This window comes from Papio anubis, chromosome 2 (assembly GCF_008728515.1).
Source record: "Papio anubis isolate 15944 chromosome 2, Panubis1.0, whole genome shotgun sequence".
NCBI lineage: Eukaryota > Metazoa > Chordata > Mammalia > Primates > Cercopithecidae > Papio > Papio anubis.
Window position 1 is genome coordinate 143,471,919 of NC_044977.1, and position 12,347 is coordinate 143,484,265.

At 35.3% G+C, this 12,347-nt stretch overlaps 1 long non-coding RNA gene across 6 annotated transcripts in view; it reads left to right on the forward strand.

The window, feature by feature from the left end:
• LOC103882294 overlaps positions 1-12,347 on the forward strand; it is a 124,744-nt gene that overhangs the window by 77,999 nt on the left and 34,398 nt on the right. For 5 of the 6 annotated variants that reach the window (XR_001900032.3, XR_001900034.3, XR_001900031.3 and 2 more), the window contains 3 exons: positions 1,185-1,327; positions 3,363-3,542; positions 12,056-12,151. This is a non-coding gene — a long non-coding RNA (uncharacterized LOC103882294). The remainder of the gene's footprint in view (positions 1-1,184; positions 1,328-3,362; positions 3,543-12,055; positions 12,152-12,347) is intronic. The other variant, XR_644053.4, reaches the window with a different exon arrangement.

The following is a 12,347-nucleotide window of genomic DNA, read 5'->3' on the forward strand; positions in this document are numbered from 1 at the left end:
TATTGTAATACAAAATTTAATGTCCAAAGACATTATCAGGAACACACGGATTATTGAAAAAGTAGTTTGTAAAACCTGATGTCTAATATATTAACTAAAATAAAATTTATTTTTGTTAATCTAGGTCATAACTGCTTTTGGAATATCATGAAACATATGAATGACTTTATTCCAAGTGAAAAATCATTCAGTAGAGTCAAACTACAGTGTTTTCCAAAGAAATTTCCTTTTAATGACTTGCAGATGTTGTTATGTTTAATGTCAATAAAAAATTGAATTCAGTTTTTAGACATAAAATTTTACATGAAATACATCCCCCGAGTACATTAAGTGTTTTCACATTCATGAAAAAGACCATTTGGAAAAGAGTAAAAACAGATATTTTTAAAAGTTATTACTAAAAATGTTTGTTAAATATTGTAATGACTTTCCTAGAGCAACCCTTAAATTGAAAACCTAAGAAAATAATCAATTTTATTTTAGAGAGAGAAAGTGTTTTTAGGATTGAGAAAGAAATTACTTCTTAATATTTCGAAATCCTGTACAGGTTAAGCATTCCTAATCCAAAAATTTGAAATCTGAAATGCTTCAGAATCCAAAACTTTTGAGTGCCAATTTGATTCCACAAGTGGAAAATAATACAGTTGACCTCACATGACGGGTTGCAATCAAAACACAGGCACACAACAGACTGGTGATCATGATAACAGTGATGATGAAGATGACTGACATTGTTAACGCTGCAGAAAAAGTACCTATAGACGGCGTGGTGAAAAGGTGTGAGGGGCTTATTGAAGGACTAGGGCAGCATGCATTCATCACAGAACAAGAAATCACATAAGTTATAAAATCAAAGAAAGAATTCTAAGACAAAGAATGAAAAATTTTTAAAAAAGTTATTAATGAGGCAGAGGACATTCTGGAAGAAACATTTTAAAAAGTCATCCAATAGGATGCTTCTTCATCTTTAGAGGAACCACTTTCTGGTGTTCCTCTAAAGGAACCAGAAGTATAGTAACCTTCTAATCTAAACAGAAGATTGCAGGTGGAGACTGAAAGTCTGACATTGCTTGTGGATGTTGTTGTTAGTTGATACTGGCATTCTGGTGATGACATAGTGCTGTTTGGTTACCTCCAACACATTATTTTTTCACTGTATCAATGGTGTGTCCTCTTTTTTACAGTTAAATACTTTTGTGTGAATAAGTGTGAGAAAATGATTGCTTATTAATAGCATATAAATTCTGAGTCAGGAGTGATGGTAATGCCAGAAGAAAACCCTCAGATTATCCACGAGAGGCTGAGATAGCGACACTTTTGCTTCCTGGTGAGTCAACGTACACTAACTTTGTTTCGTGTGCAAATCTATTTAACAATATTGTAGAAAATTATCTTTAGGCTATGTGTAACGGTATATATGAAACAAAAATTTTGTGTTGTGACTTGGGTTCTATCCCCAAGATATTTCATTATGTATATGCAAATACTCCAAAATTTGAAAAACTCCAAAACACTTCTTGTCCCAAGCGTTTTGGATAAGGGGTACTCAACACATATTTGTTTTTTTTCAATCTGCATTTTCAATTTTCTGACAAGATATATGGGAAAAAAAGTCTTTAAAAAAAGCACTCCTTAAAAAGGCATAAAGTTTCTATTCCAATATATGTTAGTAATTCACAAAGTAATCCTCTGATAACAGCATCACAATCAGCTGGAGATTCCCGTTGAAATAGTGTGGGTGGGATTTAGGGATATATGGCCTGAGGCATCTCATCATAGGATCTTTTAGAGACCACAGTGGCTGGAAAACAAGCTAGAATTTCACTCCCACCAGCTCCTTAGCTCTTCTTAACAAGTCCCACGCAGCCACGTAGTGATGGTGAAGGCAGTTGACCATAAGATGCCACTGAGAGATGGGTTTAAATCTTTAAAGAAATAATTTTATGACATGGAGAAATTTGTTAAGAATAGGCTCTTAATTCTTTTCTCTGTTAGAATCTGCTTTTAAAAATGCAGGTGCCTAAGCCCTGTCCTGAGGCTCCCCAATTAGAATATGACTTGGTCTCACCTGTTTCTGGATTCTTACCTCTGTATTTTCCCAAACTGTTTGGTTCTCTGAGTTCTACTTTGACTGATTTTTTTCTCTTCCAATGTATCATTTGCTCTCTTGCTTCGAGGCCTCCACATATAATATCTCTTCTGCCTAAGATATTATTCTCTATCCATCTCCCCATCCCTGTACCTCCTTTATCTTCTTGGCTAATCATGACTCTCTGCAGAGAAGGTGCCCAGATGTGTGCTTCTCTAGAACTTTGCCCTTTTCTCTGTCATAATACTTGCAATTGCCTCTTTGTTTACTTACCTTGCTAGATTGCAAGTTTCTTGAAGTCAGGAACGGTGACTCATTAGCTTACCATGCTATTTCAGTGCCCAGCACAATGCTAGGCCCTCAAGAAGTATTTACTAAATGAAGAATCCAGATTTAAAAAAAAATGTTTCATGGGTACATAGTAGGTATATATCTTTATGGGGTACATAAGATGTTTTACTACAGGCACGCAATATGAAATAAACACATCATGAAGAATGGGGTATCCATCCCCTCAAGCATTTATCCTCTGAGTTACAAACAATCTAATTACACTCTTTAAATCATTAAAATGTACAATTAAATTATTATTGACTATGGTCACCCTATTGTGCTATCAAATAGTAGGTCTTATTCACTCTTTCTATTTTTTTCATACCCCTTAACCATCCCCAACTCCCCACTCCAAGGATCCAGATTTTTTACTCTCTCCCCATATATTTTTTAAAGCTTATTTTATTTTTTCTTTCCTAAGGGTGCTAAAATTCTGATAAATCATTCAGAAATAATAGCATCACAATATTAGCATTTATTTAGTCATCTATCAAGTCGTCCTCCCACCCCAGAATTAGGGCATGTGGGTGAAGTCTTAGGAGCCTGCAACATTTTTTTTTCTTTTAAAGGGGCTAAGCACACTCATATCAAGTTGCTCCTTGGCATTTTAAGTGCTATTAGATTTAGAGTTAAGACATGCTCTAAATGAAGTACCAATTACTAGTCACTGGTTCAAAATTCAAAGGGGAAGAATAAAGGAGTTGAGGGTGAAGTTAATAAGTAGTCTTCTGCCTCGACTCTGAATCTGCACCCTGATTTGTCCCCATTCCTCTCCTCCTCACACCCACCCTGCCTATGAAGTCACGTCTACTCTGGAATCTGGGACAAATCCTAACTTCAGTAAAAAGGAGTTTAAGTATTTGTAACTGAGTTATCAGGGAGAATCAACCTTGCATCCATGTTTCTCTGGTTTTAAAATGACCTTTTGTTTTATTTCTAGAAGATGCAATTCTTGACTTGTGATGAAATCAGTTCCCCAATTTATACTGCATTCGTGGAAACTGGGTCTCAGGCAGCATCTCAGCAATTCCTTCCAACCTAAAGTTCTCTCATCTGCTGGTAACCAGTCCATTCCTATTGGCGTTCAAGCAATCACAAACACATCCTACTTTTGAGAAATGTGAGCACATGGTTCCCAGCCCCTTCCTAAAACTCTGCCTTGGATATAAAACATATCCCTGGGTAGCTCTTTTTCTGTCATCACTTCTGCCAGATGTTGGTTGCAGAATTCCTGTTTGTTTATTATTAACATTAATTCCAAGAGATGTGTTACCCTCTGTCCAGAACATGAAGTACTTGACTTGCACCAATCTTGCTTATGATTTGTATTTCATTTGCACATGGTCCAAGATGAAAACATTCAAGCAGTATAATCATAAATATTGGCATTTCAGTCATCTGACCCCTAATTTTTTTCCCTTGACATTAGGAATTGATTCAATTTACAGTGATTGCTGCCTGTGTAATTATTTCTTTGTAACACAATATTTTAAGAGTACATTAACTCATGCATTATGAGATTGAGTATGTCATAATTATACAAAGCAGCAACTTGATCCGAGAGTTACAAAAAAGAATGGTACTACCTTTCAATTACGACTTTATCTCAGATCCATTTATCAAGTATTGTCAGACTCATGGTCTGTGGGTATCTTTATTTTGTGTCATAAACAGAAAAAGAAAAAATTGTTCAGTTCAGAGCTCAAATCCCTTTTCGGAAAAAAAAAATTGTATGGTAAAACTGTTTAGCATAAGAAAAGCATTTTTTAAGGCTTTACATAGTTTGTAAACCAGTGTTTATAAAGCCCCCTTAGGGTCTTTGCGACCTTCATAAAATGCGCCTGATTATCAAAGAACAAATAAATTAGGCATGTATACCAAATTTTTCTCTTACAAAGCAGCACTGGTGAAATTATGTTAAAATAAACTTGACAAGATTTGTGGATAAATGATACTTCAGTGCCAATAATGTTGTTTCTCTAACAACCTAGCTAAAAGGCTAAATTTTTTGGTGATAGATTATTCCTGAGAATGATACAGATTGCATTTTTAATTTTGCAAATGTTTTTGATTGGCTACTATGACCTTGATAATTACACTGGACACTAGGCAATCAGGGGTTGATACTGGCTGTAAAAGAATCACAGGTGTTTTATTTGCAGCCAACTAGTGTTCTTTTTAACTCTGATTCCTATCTAAACTCTAGTTGGAAAAACCTAGGATGGGAAAAGCAGAAAAGAAAGAAAGAGAGAAAGAGAAAAGCATTTTTCATGAAGAACCATTCTGCAAAACATTCTTTATTTTTCACTTTCCTTCTTTTGTGAAGGGGTCAACCTCAGATAAATAGATTATATTTGATTTATTCTTTGCCATTGGTTTATTTTTTGCTGATAACCTACAGTTCAAATCTCACAGTTTACTTTAAAAGTAAACAGGCTTCCAAATTAACCCACCTTGGGAAGGTCTTGTGATTCATGGCAACATCCTGTCCATAAGTAAAGAATCTTATCGTGAGCTTTCAAATTGTTGACGTACTGATAAATGCATAACCCACTGACACTGAAAAGGACACTGATTTATTTCCAAATTATAAAGTTTTACTGACTGTCTTGCACGTAGACATTCTAGCCTGTATGTTGCAATCTGTTTCCAAGGCTTGTAACCTCTGTATTGTACCCTTCAATAATAATGGACAACTCCCATATGAGGAGTCCCCCTTCCCTTCCAAGCTTTCTTATAAATGTCTTCCAACTTGTCAGACTCCAGAACACTCCCAATTTTGTTGCCTTCCAATAACCGTTATCAAATTATTTCTGCCTCAACAACCTTAGTTTTAGTGGACATTGCCAATGTTACTATTTTTGAACATACTCTACTATTTATTTAACCTACACTCTATTTACTGTAATCTACGTGTGCATCAAAGTTACGTAGCTCTGAGGTTGAGTCCTGTGATGTATAGCTTTTCATCTCCCCCCGTTTCTTTTTTTCTTACTTCTCTCCTTCCTCAATTACTCTTAATTATTTTGAGACAGACAATAGACAGATAAACTTATCTCTGTAGGTGTGTTACAATTTTAGCATTGATGTATATGATAATTTCTATTTAAGTTTTAGTTAATATATAAATTTTGCATAGTGTGCATATATTATCAGCAAGTGCTGTAGTTGGAAGTAGGAATTAGGAGGTTAAAGCCTTAGCATAAACATTTGTCACTTACAGTCAGATGAGAAAAATATTTTCTTACAAGAGATTACAAAATGAAGTTATCTTTATGTCTATTATTAACACTAACATTTGTACATGTAAAAAGAGAGGTTTTTTTAGTTTTTAAATTATAAAAGCTCAACTTTTTTCAATTCATGTAAAGAATCCAGGCTCCATAAATGTTTTGCAAGATTACTTTTCTTTAAAGATAGAGATAGACAGATACAGATAGATAGATAGTTAGATAGATAGATATGTTTGTTTAAACAAACAAATGAATAGCTTTGTAAATAGTAGCAGGCAAGGACAATTAATGAATCTCTTAATTTCTTAATTGTTCTTTCCTGCTGTGGACTTTTCCCAGTGATTTTTTTATTTTTAAGTAACAGTTAATTCAGTTAAATGAATTGGGTATTTTCAGCCAACAGATATTTCTTGGCCTCATTCTGTGTCTGAGGCGCTGAGTCAGAGGTGGGGATTAATCAGTTGGTCAGGGAAAAGTCCAAAACAATCATTAATGTCTAGAATCACAGAAGAAATTTCCTCATGATAATATAGTATTGAGAGGGCAGAATTGTCTTGCTAAGTTATAAACTACAGAAGTGGGAAAGTAGCATCAATTACAAATTTATTCATTTACTAGATAATCTAAAACTTTATCATTTTGTAGAGAAACAGCCCATACTGTTATTCTGTGTGTTGTTCATGTGGTTTTGTTTTAAAACAGAAATGTTTACTGACAGGACGCTAAAATTTCTGCTTTTGAAAATTACCTGCTGTCTCAGGTGGGAAATCTGGAAATACTAAGAAGAAAATTACCTGAATTTGCTTTGGACAAATTTTTATTTGACTCTAAAGCCATATACATCAATAAATCAACTGACTGGGGGTAAAGATTTTAACCATCAGCTTTTTCTGTGATGATTTTGCATTTTTCATTATGTTTTGAGAGTAAGCTACAGCCTAGGCCAGAAGCCCGTGGCTTTGGGCTAGAAAGATGAGAATGCAATGAGGTAGAAAACATATACACAAATTGCAGCATCAATGATGATGTCCTTATAGCTTAACATGCCTGCATAACTGCATTATAAATGGAGACATAAAAAGATACAGCATATTGACATCAACTTGTAAATCAGCAACCCAAGGGCCTAAGAACTTCACAACCTTGGAGCAGAGTCAGTTTGCATGTTTTCTTCAAAACAATTCAGAAGGTACAACACTCATAGAGGACTGGTCTTTTTTTATTTTTTTATTTTTATTTTTCAGTCTTACTCTAAAAGGAAATCTGAGCTTCTGTATTAAATGAAACAATACAGGTCTTAGAGACAGAATGATATAAATATATATATATACACACACACATCATTATATATGTGTGTGTGTGTGTGTATATATATATATATAACTTTTTCATTTTAAAAGTTAAGCGACAAGGAGCCATTTCTTCCTTGTTATTACTAAAAGCTGACAGAAAGCGATGGGAAAAAGAAAATGGTGGTGGAATGGGAAGGCAATTGGTTTCAAGTACGAGGACTGCCACCAACTTAGTCTCTGTTCCCTCGGTTTAGTTAAGAGATCTCTGAAAATATTCCAGCCAAATTTATTTATGTTACAGCTCTAAGACTCTTGAGAATATCTTTCTAAGCCTTTTGTTAGTTCTGAAAATCAGTTCTGGCTAATGACACACTAACCTTTCCTTCTGTTCTTAAGTTTAAAGGTAGCAGCAGCAGTAGCTTGCTCTATGTCCCAGACAACCTCTGCCACACCAGGGCTTCACAGCTTGTCAAACACAGAGTTGTTAATTTTCTAAATTTTTACCCCAAAACTGGAAGAAAATTAAAAGATTATGAAGGAAATTGTGTTAGTTTGTTCTTGCATTGCTATAAAGGAATACTTGGGGCTGGGTAATTTATGAAGAGAAGAAGTTTTATTTTGGCTCACGGTTCTGCCGACTGTACAGGAAGCATGGTGCCAGCATCTGCTCCTGGTAAGGGACTCAAGAAGTTTACAATTACGGCAGAAGGTGAAGGGGGAGCCAGTGCAACACATGCTGAGAGAGGGACAGAGAGCAGGGAGAGGAGCCAGACTCCTTTAAACAACCAGCTCTCACATGAATTAACAGAGCAAGAACTCACTTATTACCGCAGGGAGGGTACTACACCATTCATAAGGGATCCACTCCTCTGACCCAAACACCTCCCACTGGGCCACGTGTCCAACACTGGGAATTACATTTCACCATGAGATTTGGAGGGAACAAATATCCAAATCATATCAGATACCAACTTCATAATGTTTGTATTTTATCAGTATGCTAAGGAGAAAGATTAAAGATAAATTAGCAGTAGAACACAGGTTTTGTGTGTTTGGGTATTTTTTTTTTTTTATTAGACTTCCTGTGTTCAAGTCCAAGATCTGCTACTTAAAATATGTAGCCTTGAATTATTTATTTTCAGTAAACTTCAGTCTCTTCATTTATAAAATGGTAATTATAATGATAATGATGGCTGTCTCAACTTTGCTTTTTTACCTGGAGTAAAACTCAGCACATAGTAACACATTCCCTGTAGGGAATTAAACTTTTAACAGTGCGTCTCTTTCCTGAAGACCTTCCCTAATCAATCAGAAATACAGATGTACACCTGTGTCTGTATATTTCACGTGGATTAAAAACATGTTTATCATAACTTTTGAAGTTTGACTCTTTCATACACATTAATGAAAATTAGAGAAAAACTTACTTTGAAGACAAAATGTTAATATCTAAGGTGGCAGTATTCCTCTTAGAATGTGTTTTCTGTTGAACACTGGAGGCTGTTTTATATTAAAAAGAAAGCACATCTGCATTCTCAAGATTTACTACAAAGTTGAAAACTAAAAAACATTTGATTGTCAAAAGTTCCATTAACTATCAAAACTAGAATATTTATTTATTTTTATTTCAATAGCTTTGGGGGTATAGGTGGTTTTTGGTTGCATGTGTGAATTGTATTGTGGTGAAGTCTAAAATTTTAGTGCACCTGTCACCTGACTAGTATACATTGTACCTAATATGTAGTTTTTTATTCCTCACCTCCCTCTCACCCTACACTCTATATGCTTTTTTGTATCCATAGCTTCGCTCCCCCTTATAAATGAGAACATGTAGTATTTGGTTTTCCATTCCTGAGTTGCTTCCTTTAGAATAATGGCTTCCAGTTCCACCCAAATTGATGCAAAAGATATTATTTTGTTCTTTTCTATGGCCAATTAATATTCCATGGTATATATATACTACATTTTCTTTATCCACTCATCAGTTGATGGGCACTCAGATTGATTCCATATCTCTGCAATTGTGAATTGTGCTGCAATAAACATATGTATGCAGGTATCTCTTTGATATACCTTATTTTCTTCTGGATAGATATCCACTAGTGAGATTGCTGGATCAAATGCCAGATCTACTTTCTGTTCTTTCCATATTGATTTCCACGCTGTTTTCCATAGAGGCTATACTACTTTAAATTCCCAACAGCAACATACAGGCATTCCCTTTTCACTACATCCACACCAACATCTATTGTGTTTTGACTTTTTAATAATGGCCATTCTGCCTAGGGTAAGGTGATATCTCATTGTGGTTTTAATTTGCATTTCCCTGAGGATTAGTGATGTTGAACATTTTTTTCATGCCTGTTGGCCATTTGTATATCTTCTTTTGAGAGCTGTGTCTATTTATGTAATTTGCCTGCATTTTAATGGGCTTATTTGTTTTTTTCTTGCTGGTTGGTTTGAGTTCCTTGTAGATTCAAAGGATACTAATCCTTTTGTTGGATGCAGAGTTCACAAATATTTCCTCTCATTCTGTAGTCTGTTTACTTTAATAATTATTTGACTGTTCAGAAGCGTTTCAGCTAAATTAAGTCCCATTTATTTTTGTTTTTGTAAAACTAGAATATTTACGAGAATTTGTTTTATGAAAAAATATCAAGTTTAGTTTTTAACCACCTGAGTTAACAGGCAGAAATTCTGGAAGTTAACTTTATGTTTCAGTACTTGGGAAAAACAAATATTTGCTATATATACCAATAGAACTAAATGAAATTTAATTTAAAAATCAAAATATTAATTTCAGTGTTTTCCATACTTGTCTGATTTTAAGCATCACCCACCCAGAATCATTTGTGATAGTTCAGATTCCTAGGGTTTATTCTGGAACTATCAAATCAGAAACTCTAAAGAGAGTCTGAAATAAAATTCTACATTATTCTTATGATCAGATAAGTATGTGAAGAACTAACAAAAGTATTTCTCTGAGAATTACATCTTTTAAGATTTTTAATCATTACCAAACAACATGAACCTTCTAAGAGAGAGGCTTATATTAAAAATAATGCGGCCGGGCGCGGTGGCTCAAGCCTGTAATCCCAGCACTTTGGGAGGCCGAGACGGGCGGATCACGAGGTCAGGAGATCGAGACCATCCTGGCTAACACGGTGAAACCCCGTATCTACTAAAAAATACAAAAAAACTAGCCAGGCGTGTTGGCGAGCGCCTGTAGTCCCAGCTACTACGAAGGCTGAGGCAGGAGAATGGCGCAAACCCGGAAGGCGGAGCTTGCAGAGCGCTGAGATCCGGCCACTGCGCTCCAGCCTGGGCGAAAGAGCGAGACTCCGTCGGAAAAAAAAAAAATAAATAAATAAATAAAATAAATAAATAAAAATAAAAAATAATGCAACAGAATTTAAACAGCAATAAAGTTTACATTTTATAAACCAAATTCAATTATCTTAATTTCTTTTAATCATCTCACAGTTTTCAGATCAGTAACATTTAAATTTGTGAATTTCTCAGATTCATAAGGTGTTTTGACTCTCTGAGAGTCAAAAATAGGAAGTGCAAATCATAGGTAAGGAAGTTTTGAAGTATAGCTCTATTGTTTCCGGTTTAATTTGTGAAGAGGTTTTAAATATTGATTTTTTTCTTCAACAAATGATTTAAACTATCTGCATGTTGGTACATGCCAAGCTATTGTGTGAAATTTTACCAGCTGGGAATTATCCCCTCATTCTCTGGTGTGATTAACACTTCCAGCTGTAGAATAATTAAAATGTCAATCAGTTCTGAAACAGAGCAAAACAGTTTCTCATTTGATCCGTTAGTTGGAAGGCTAAATGAAGGAGTATATCAGGTGTCTAGCTCTTCTCACAACAAGAGTTCACATCCCACCTCTCTCTGTTTTCCTCCACCTCCCCTCTTCTGCCTTCACATACACAAACACACACTGTGGACTCTGGATTTGGGTTACGTTCAAATTTGATTCTTTGATATGACCTCAATCTTACAAAATCTGTTGTGTTGCTTTTCTTTAAGAAAAACTTGGGGGAATAATGAGACCAGAAGGTTAGGGGGGGTTTTGTATGTGTTTTTATATGGGTTTTCTGCATGGTATATGTTCCTGGAACCATGTAAACATACACTCCATTAGTTTTGAAACTTCTTCCTTCTTGATCTGACGGCACTGACAATGACGTGCTTCATCATCGCTCATAACCAGCACCTGAAGGAATGATAAAGCTTCTAGGCTTATAAAAAAACAAAGTGATGGGAAAAAATAGTCACAGCATGCTTAATATTCCTGAGTGTTCCAGTCTATAGACTTGCATGAACACAGTGGCTGGAAAATACACTATGGCTGCACACATTTCAATCCACACATCTCTGAAAGCCCCAGCCCCACTTCTGCTTCTTAAATACTCTTTTATAGGTCTCGATGCCTAGAGTCAGCAGCAGCAGCAGTGTGGCTTTACATTTTTCTGTTAGAGTTCTTTTTTAACTTAATTAAAGTTTTAATAGAAGTTTTATTTCCCTTAGAGAGTGACTCTGAAGTTTAAAGTGGTCTTAAAAATAAGTACTTTAAATACCTGTTCGTCAAACATCCTTTTGAACTTTTTGTTTTACTCAGAAGAATATTACTAATCAGATATATGAACTCTTTTGGATGAATGTGATACTCTAGGTAATGATCCCAGAGACTTCTACAGTGGTTATTTTAGTGGTTTCTTTGAAGTCTTAAGAGGAGGTGGTAGCAATATGTAAGTGAAAGCGTGTCAAATTGGTAGAAGCTAAAAAAGGTTGGGTTTCTGAGTGATGTCCTCTCATTTGAAGAAACCTTGAGCAACTCTTTAGCCAGTACCTGCTGTGCTGCCAGGCTGAACCTCAGATAACATGGTGATGTTCCTGATTCATATGATCAAGGTCATACCACCCACAAGTATATTTCTAGGCTTAACCTTTTAAATACGTTTGTCATTTCCTTCCTTCTAAAGCAATAGTGCAGACAGTGCAATTTACTGAATGTTGAGACAGCACAAAATATTTGCTCTTTTCACTAATTTTTCTTTTCTCTCTCTTTTCAACACACTAAACCTTTTCCAAAGGTTCCAGAGGAGGAGTCAAAGCAGCTGTAATCTTGATTCAGTTTTATGGGCAATAGAATTATTTTACTGATTCCTGGAATCATGGCTCCTATGCATGTAAGTAAGATAATCCTTTTCTCCAATCAATATGTATTCACTGAGAGGCTGAGATTACATCAGCAAGGGCTAGTCCGCTGACCCCTAAATTTTCATACTTAGAAAGGAAATTTGGAATCCAGTAAGAGATACGAGACTATGGTTCAATTAAAGAAAATGCCTTTGAAAAGGATGATGAAATTCCTTCAAGTACAAG